Below are 8,620 nucleotides of genomic sequence, written 5' to 3'. Positions count from 1 at the left end.
GGCAAGCAATAGACAGTGAAAATATGGTAGACTGAGTTAGTAAAATGGCGTCAAATAAAGGAATTTTAAAGTACGGTTGCCATGATAAGAGAAACAATATTGCGGTGTAAGTGCGTTAAAATTAAGTTGAATGTGTAATTAGAGTGATGAAGCAAGAGTCGGTAGCATAATTTAAATTAATTAACCTGAGACCATAATATTGAAAGTATACTTGTAATAAATAATTTAAATACCGATATTAAAGATAATCAGAAAGTGTGTGATGTAGATGGAGAAAAACAGAACAGAAAATACAACACTATCAGGTGTGCAGTGTTGTTGTATCTGACAGCGGCCGGATGAAGGACCTGCGTACCTCTCCTTACACCGTGGGTTATCAGTCTGCTGTTGAAGGAGCTGCTCAGGGACCCCACAGTGTCATGTAGGGGGTGGAGGTGCTGTCCATGATGGATGTCAGCTTGGCTAACATCCTCCTCTCCCCTACTGTCTCTGGGGTCCAGAGGACGTCCAGGACAGAGCTCGCTCTCCTGATCAGTCTTTAGTCTGCTCCTGTCCCGGTCCGAGCTGCCCCCCCTCCAGCGACCACAGCGTAAAGGATGGCAGAGGCCACCACAGAGTCTTGGAAGGTCCTGAGGAAGTCCTGCACACTCCAAAGGACCTGAGCTCCTCAGCAGATGGAGGCGACTCTGGCCCTTCTTGTAGAGTGCTCGGTGTTATCAGTCCAGTTCAGTTTTATTTGTTAGGTGAACACCCAGGAATCTGTAGCTCCCACTACCTCAATGTCCGATCCCTGGATGCTCACCGTGAGAAAGGGGTGTTTTCCTCCGAGTCGACTATCATCTCCTTTGTCTTGCCGGTGTTAAGCTGAAGCTGGTTGAGCTCACACCAGCTGACAAAGTCCTTGATAACCGACCTGTATTCCAAGCGTTCCCCTCAGAGACACAACCAACAAACGGCTGTCATCGGAGAACTTCTGGATGTCAGTGGGTGGTGTTTTGCGTGAAGTCCGATATAGAGGGTAAAAAGGAAGGGGGAGAGCACCGTACCCTGAGGGGCACCTGTGCTGCAGTGCACCACATGGACCCACAGTGAGAGCCTCACATACTGTGGTCTGTTGGTGAGCGTAGTCCGTAGTCCATGCAGCCAGGTGTTGGTCCACTCCGGCACTCTCCATCGCGATTGCGATTACAGAAGATGAACAAACTGATTAAATACATTTCAACTTTTTAGTAGATAGTTTCTTAAGAAAGGGTAATTGTTAGCTTGATATTTTACTGAAAAATATAGTATGTACTAATGTCAGTTAATATTTACTTAGATTGCTGTACTTTTTCTAATTGTGTGATTTCTTGATTCTCAGTATTATTGGTAAACACCTGGTAGAAATACTGTTTTTGCAAGATATTATAAACCTGTAGCAATCACAATGTAATCATAGTAAGGCTCAAATGAATGCAAATGGATTTATTCTGACTGAGAGGAGAGGGGAAGTGGGGAAGCAGACACCAGGGAACGGGATGAAGAGGCGGAGAGCTCGGGGAGTCTTGAGGGTGAGGATACTCAGGGAAGCGGGGGAGAGCCGGGAGCATGGAGCCAAGGAGAAGACACTGGAGCTGGGAGCGGAGATGGAGGCAGGCGGAAGCAGGGCGCCGTGGGAGGAGGACTGAGAGAAGAAGTCAGCTGACCGGAGACAGGAAATAGGAGTGGAGGTGATAACTGCAGGGGAGAAAACAAAAGGATGTAAGTAACATTAATCACAAAACACTCAAGAGTAAAGAAGCACGTAGCGAGTGTCAGCAGTATAACCGGAGCAACGATCAAGTGACGATGGTTTGAAGAGCCAAGATGGTGTGAGCGGCGGGAGCAGGGGATTGTGGGATGAGACTCAAGTGAGCGCGGTCAGCTGGCATCAGCAAGAGGGAGAGTAAAAAAAGAAAACAGCAGCAACAAACAGGGCAGGCCAACAGAAAACTCAGAAAATAGCAAACAAAACAAAAACTCACGGCCAGCCGGACCCCAACCATAACAGATACAGATCACAAACTTTCTAAATCAGAAACTAATGCAGCTGATTACCAAGCATCATTGAAATAACTCTCTTGGGTATTTCTGATGATTTTTAGAAAGTAGTTATAATAATAATCATTTTATAAATAGGATTTGTAAAACCTATTTCATACAAGTTTTTTTAAATAAGGAAACTGCATTGCATAGACAGAATGAACATAAAAACAGGAATAGAATGCCATAATAGCCTTCATGGAAAATAAGACGAAAACACACTTGAAGGAGTAGCGCTAAGCCTAGAACGGGTGGTCAATCCATATAATTTGGGCTGAAAGTGAACAAGGGCAGGTGAGTTACATTTTAGTCCCCAACTCCTGCCTTCCACACTTTGCCTCTGCTCACTGCCATGAGCAATACGAGTTCTGAGTTTCTGCAAGGTGATGGTAGTGACACTGAAAGCCATTTTAATGAAAAGACCGGTTTTCTGGAAATGAAGGACGTCGTTCCAAAATATCTAGATGTACTGTGAGCTTGTCAGGTGTACATGACCTGCAGTTCATCGACTAAAGTGTACAAAACCACCAGTATAGTCCTTTAAAGAGCTGATCCAAGCAGCACATACCAACCTTGTGGCTGTGGACATGTGTTTTCTATCTTGACCTCCCTTGAAATGTACAGTATGCTGCCTGAGGCCCTGATGGAATTCTACCATTAGATCCAATTTGATATATTATGTTTCTTTTCCCTATATTTATATATATCTTGAATTATTTTGAAGTCTGGATTCATTTCTAAAGGTGAGTACTGATCAGTAGCATGTGCGAATAACGGTAACATCTACTACATAGATCTTACTGGTGAATACATGTCTGTAAATATACTATTTAGTGTTGCCAAACATTTGCCAAAGATAAACTAAAGTTGTAAAGCAACAACAACAAAAACTAAAGACAACACTTTTTTATTTCAGAAGGTCCTCCTCAGCTTTACAAAAAAAGAAAAAAAGATGTGAGTGGAAGGCTGAAAGTAAAAAAAAAAAGACCCCTTGAAGACAACGCTTTCATGCTAAACCTGTATCATACCCTCAATATAGCCTCTCACATACCAAGTATATTCCTTTTTCCAGGATCTTGTCCCCAAGTATACCTGTAAAACCTCCATTGTATCCCCTAAGCCAGGTTGCTCATGCCAGGGTCTCATCAAAGCCATTTCACCTGGCTATATTTCATTGTTGTATAACACACTTTCACAGGAAAACAAGCTGATGGATCTGTGGAAAACACCAGCAGTCTTCAACCCTTTATTACAATGTCTGGAACAAAGAAAGAAAGAAAGAAAGAAAGAAAGAAAGAAAGAAAGAAAGAAAGAAAGAAAGAAAGAAAGAAACAAAAGAAAGAGACTGTTTAAGAGGTGAATTACGCTGTAAGTTCAAACAACTTTCACTAGATTTTACAGAACAATAAAATGTATCTCACACTGTTGTGAGTGTCTGGTTCACTAATGGCCTGTTTTTTTCCACATACCATGAAACACCTGGGGGAAGAGTTAATGCCATGTGCAGGCCATGTGATGACAGCAGTTTTTATTGTGAACCTGCAGTGAATCCAAATAAGAGACAGCTACATCAACATGTTCAATACACCATCTTTGAGAAACTTGATCCCTGTCCATTTACAATCCTTTTTTGGAAAGAGTGGCACTAACAGCCAGATGTAATTTCCACAATCCCTATCATCACGTAGACCAGATGTTAATCGGCAGATAATGGGCCATCAGTGACCACTTCCTCCCTATGCAGACATATCAGCCAATAGGAAGACAGATAGAGGGAAGATGGCCTCATGTGTAAACACTGAACATCCTATCACGATAATAATTAGGCCGTAATCTAAACAGCAGTCCACTCCCATACCCACACAGTGATGCTGTGATATGATATGGAAAACTTTTGACGATTGGAGATTTCTGCAAGAACTTTTCTGCGATTGGATGGCGAGTAATTTTGTTCAGGAAATTGCTCAGAAAACCCTTAAACCCCTGAAAGGGTAACAGACATTTTTGTCAACCTGGACCCCATTTCCGCATGCATTTGTGTCTAATAGACTTGTGTGACCCAAAAACAATTTCCAGTATTGCGCAAACTCGCAGTGACGAGCTGGCGTGAACCGAGCTGCATTGTAACCTAATGGGGCAATTGTGCAACCTCGATTTTTGTCCACTGCAAGGGATTTTTTGTGTGTGCTACTGACAGGCTCAGATTTTTAATAAAAGTGTCTCACAAAATTAGCAATCTCAAAAAGTGCATTCTTGTCCAAAGACAGCGTTGTGGAGAGTGGAACGTGAGCCGAGGAAAAGGCTTTCTTGGAGTCTGTTGTTTTCATAGGAGGCTACAGAAAGTATAGGTTCCTGCTATATTAAAGTTTGTCAGTGCCATGATTCAATATTTAAATGATTTTGACAATGTAGATGAGGTCATTATATTTCGATTGCCACCCTTACAAAAATAGAGGCTGTATAATTGCACCATTGGGTTCCATTGCAGCTCGGTTAGCGCCGGCCCGTTTCTGCGATCATGCTCAATACTGGACCAATTTCAACAATCTTGGTCACATCAGTCTATTAGACACAAATGCACGGGAAAATGGGGTCCAGATTGAGTAAAAAAAACGAAATTACCCTTTAATGTCAATATACCTAGGAAAGCCAAACATTCCCTGAATGCCAAAGGTAGTGTTTCCTCTGAGTTTTCTCTGTGGCTCTCTCCAGAAGACAACAATTGCACAGTGCCAGTGCAAAGTGGCTTTACCGCAGATCACCTTACAGTAAAAGGGTTAACACTGGTCTCACACTGCGGGCCAATAAGGTAGCTATGTCATAAGGAATTCCCCCGGTGCCCCAATGGCCAGTCCAAGCCTGCAGAGCAGAATCAGAATCAGCTTTATTGGCCAAGTATGAGGACACATTTGAGGAATGTTGCTTTGAATTATACATTGCTCACAATGTGCTTACTCATACAAAACAAACAAACAATATATACATACTATAAACAGAAAAAATATAGACAGGTTGAGGAAATGAAAAGTGAAAAAAAAAAAAAAAGTGCAATGAAGTGCGCAAAGTGTGCAGGAGTAAAATGCTTTTTATGAAAAATTGTTATTTTTATTATGGAGCATAGTGCACAGGATGCTGAAATAAGTATCCATCCATCCATCCATCCATCTTCATCCGCTTATCCGGTATCGGGTCGCGGGGGTCAGCAGCTCCAGTAGGGGACCCCAAACTTCCCTTTCCAGAGCCACTCAACCTCCCGACTGGGGGATCCCGAGGCGTTCCCAGGCCAGGTTGGAGATATAATCTCTCCACCTATCCTGGTTCTTCCCCGAGGCCTCCTCCCAGTTGGACGTGCCTGAACACCTCCCTAGGGAGACCCCAGGAGGCATCCTACCAGATGCCCAACCACCTCAACTGGCTCCTTTCAACGCGAAGGAGCAGCGCTCTACTCCGAGCTCCTCTCGGATGACGGAGCTTCTCACCCTATCTCTAAGGGAGACGCCAGCCTCCCTCCTGAGGAAACCCATTTCGGCGCTTGTACCCTGATCTCGTTCCATCGGTCATGACCCACCGCTTCATGACCATAGGTGAGGGTAGGAACGAAAACTGCCCGGTAGATCGAGAGTTTTGCCTTCTGGCCCAGCTCTCTTTTTTGTCACAACGGTGCGATAAACAGAATGTAAACCGCACCGGCTGCTCCGATTCCTCCGACCAATTCACGCTCCATGTCCCCTCACTCCGCGAACAAGACCCCAAGGTACTTAAACTCCTTCACTTGAGGTAAGGACCAATCCCTACCCAAGAAAGCACTCCTCGGTTTCCTGCTGAGAACCATGGCCTCAGATTTGAGGTGCTGATCCTCATCCCAGCCCTTCACACTCGGCTGCGAACTGATCCGTGAGTGCTGAAATAAGATCATGTTATTATATAAGTATTATTCACACGGTGAACAGCATGAACAGGTCTGAAATAGAGATACAATTTAGTTAATGTTGAGCAATAAAGCCTACAATTGTATATATATATATATATATTATATATATATATATATATATATATATATATATATATATATATATTGGTAGCCTAGCAACGAGAATGCTGGCGAGATTGACGCCGCTCCGTCTGGCTTGTTTGTTTTCGGTGATTTTGCTTTTTTTTTGCTTTTTCCTCACGAGGACGTCGATGGTTTTGGTAGATGTTCGTCCTTGGTTGGGGTTGCATGTGGCGACGCATTTTTTGTCTTCCCCCTCACGCCGGGGTTCCACCACGGCAGCTCAACAGGAGTGGAAGTCCATCTGGTCCGCTCTCGTCGCCCTCCACGCTCTACCAACCGGCTGGTGACCACAGCGTGTTAGGCCGCCTAGCCCGGTCGGCCGACACCGCCACCAGCTGGGACATCACCTATCTCAACTTCGCTCTGCTCAACATCCGCTCACTGACACCAAGGGACAACTCATCCAGGACTTCATCCCCGATCGTGGCTGACCTTTTTATTCCAACATGCAACAGCCCAACACTTTCCTGAACTCAACGAATCCACTCTGTGATTTGTTACATCGTCAACCGGGCTCTGGCGGGAAAGGTCTGCGGTATATGCTATTGAAAGTCTCCGTGTCTGTCCCGTCTCAGCTCCTCTGAATCTGCGTCTGCAAGTTGTCTGGTCCCACTCCACCATCATTGTGCTGTCTACCGCCCCCCTAAACCCAGTAGTGTGCTGTTAGTATGGTTTTGCTTTTATAGTATGGTTTTTGCTTGTTGTATAGTATTGTTTTGCTGTATAGTATTTGTTTTGCTGTTGTTAGTATTTGTTTTGCTGTTTAGTATTTGTTTTGCTGTTTTATTATGTGTAGTATTTGTTTTGCTGTTTAGTATTTGTTTTGCTGTTTTATTATGTGTAGTATTTGTTTTGCTGTTTTATTATGTGTAGTATTTGTTTTGCTGTTTCTAATATATGAATTCCCTGTGCGGTGTCCTTGAGTGCCAAGAAAGGCGCCTTTAAATTATTATTATTATTATTATTAATTGCTTTGAATAATTTCAACTGGATGTTCCACATAAACACAACTAAGCAAACTGATGCAGTAGAGGGATCTGAATATGGAAATCATACCATATGGAGAAAGAAACTCAGATCCTCAGTGACACACCACACACAAGCACACAAGGTAGATGAAATGTAATATTCAATATTATTGACTTAATTGTCTTATATGCTATGGCCAAATGTTTTGCTTTTTAACGCTTTGTCAATAAAGCACAATATTCAGTACGAATCCATCAAAAGAAATGTAGTATCCCCATGCTGTTGGATATTTCATACAACTATTAGCAAGATCTCAATATTCCTCTTACACCGTGATGCTAGTGTTTCGTTTGGGCCTTTTGCTTGAGTGGGATCTCCTCGGGTGTGTGCTGGTGTCGTCAGTCCCACAGCTGAAGCCGATCAGCTGCAAGCAGGGAGACGCACAGTGGCCGAGCCGATGACAGGGCAGAGAGAAGACAGCGTCACTGGAAGCCAGAGTAACACCCAGTGACGGACTGGTAATCTGGAATTTGGACAGATGCCAGAGGGGCCACGGGCCGTCGTGCGCCGGCCGGCCTATCAGAGAGATTTATTAATTTTAAACGGCGGCCCATATCATTTCTCTCGGCCCTCTTTCAAACGTCAATTATAATTTTCTTAATCCAACTTGGAGCCAAACTTCTCCAAATCCTCTCTCGATATAAGTCATGGTTACCGTCTACAGTCAACAGTCTCCAACATTCAGGCTACATCAGTCTGCATTGTTTTGTAGCAAAACCACTCATTCAGATCAGAACAGAGAAATATGAGCGAGAGAGCACTGTTGGCTGACGGTGAAAAATGCTACAAACTAACTGATTTGTTTTTAAAATCAAGTGCAGCTTCAGCTAGCACTAGCGCTACTGTTAGCACTAGCTAATGTTAGCCAGCACACCAGGGAGGAAGACAGGACAGTGAGGAAGAACAAAATGAGCAAGAGGAGGCAGGAGAGATGGACGTGGATAAAGAATCTATGGAACTAACCAACAAGCGTGCTGTTTCTCTGACTGTGGACTTACCAGAAGCAACAGAGATGGAGACCAATGCTGCAGGAGGGGGTGTAGCAACAGGTAGGTACAGTTAATGGCTAGGCTACTACCATGTTTTTATTATGGAACGGCTGACTCTGATGATTTATGTATTTTTTGTGCACTGATAATGACTATATGTTTCGGTGCAGTTGTTAGCATGGGAGTTTACATTCACCATCACTGAGGCTATCAGAAGTGTTTTCTTACCGTGAGTCAAACGTTCTATAGGCTGTCTGCAGTTGCGCAAACCCTTTTTTTTTCTTTTTTGTTGTTGTTCCCAGTCGGTCGTCACTGGTAACGCCCGAGATAGCAAAGTCTTTGACACTATGTTAAGTCAATATGAAGTCATTGAATCAACATCGACAGCGGTAAGCAGTGTACAGCAATAAACCGGGGTTGTGCCCCTGAGTATCTGATTCATATCATTATTCTGTATGCCAACTTTTTATATATATACAAGCAGAAA

The sequence above is a fragment of the Etheostoma spectabile genome, chromosome 5 (assembly GCF_008692095.1).
Source record: "Etheostoma spectabile isolate EspeVRDwgs_2016 chromosome 5, UIUC_Espe_1.0, whole genome shotgun sequence".
In the NCBI taxonomy this organism is placed as follows: domain Eukaryota; kingdom Metazoa; phylum Chordata; class Actinopteri; order Perciformes; family Percidae; genus Etheostoma; species Etheostoma spectabile.
The sequence above is the reverse complement of the archived record's forward strand: the minus strand, read 5'-3'. Positions refer to the sequence as shown.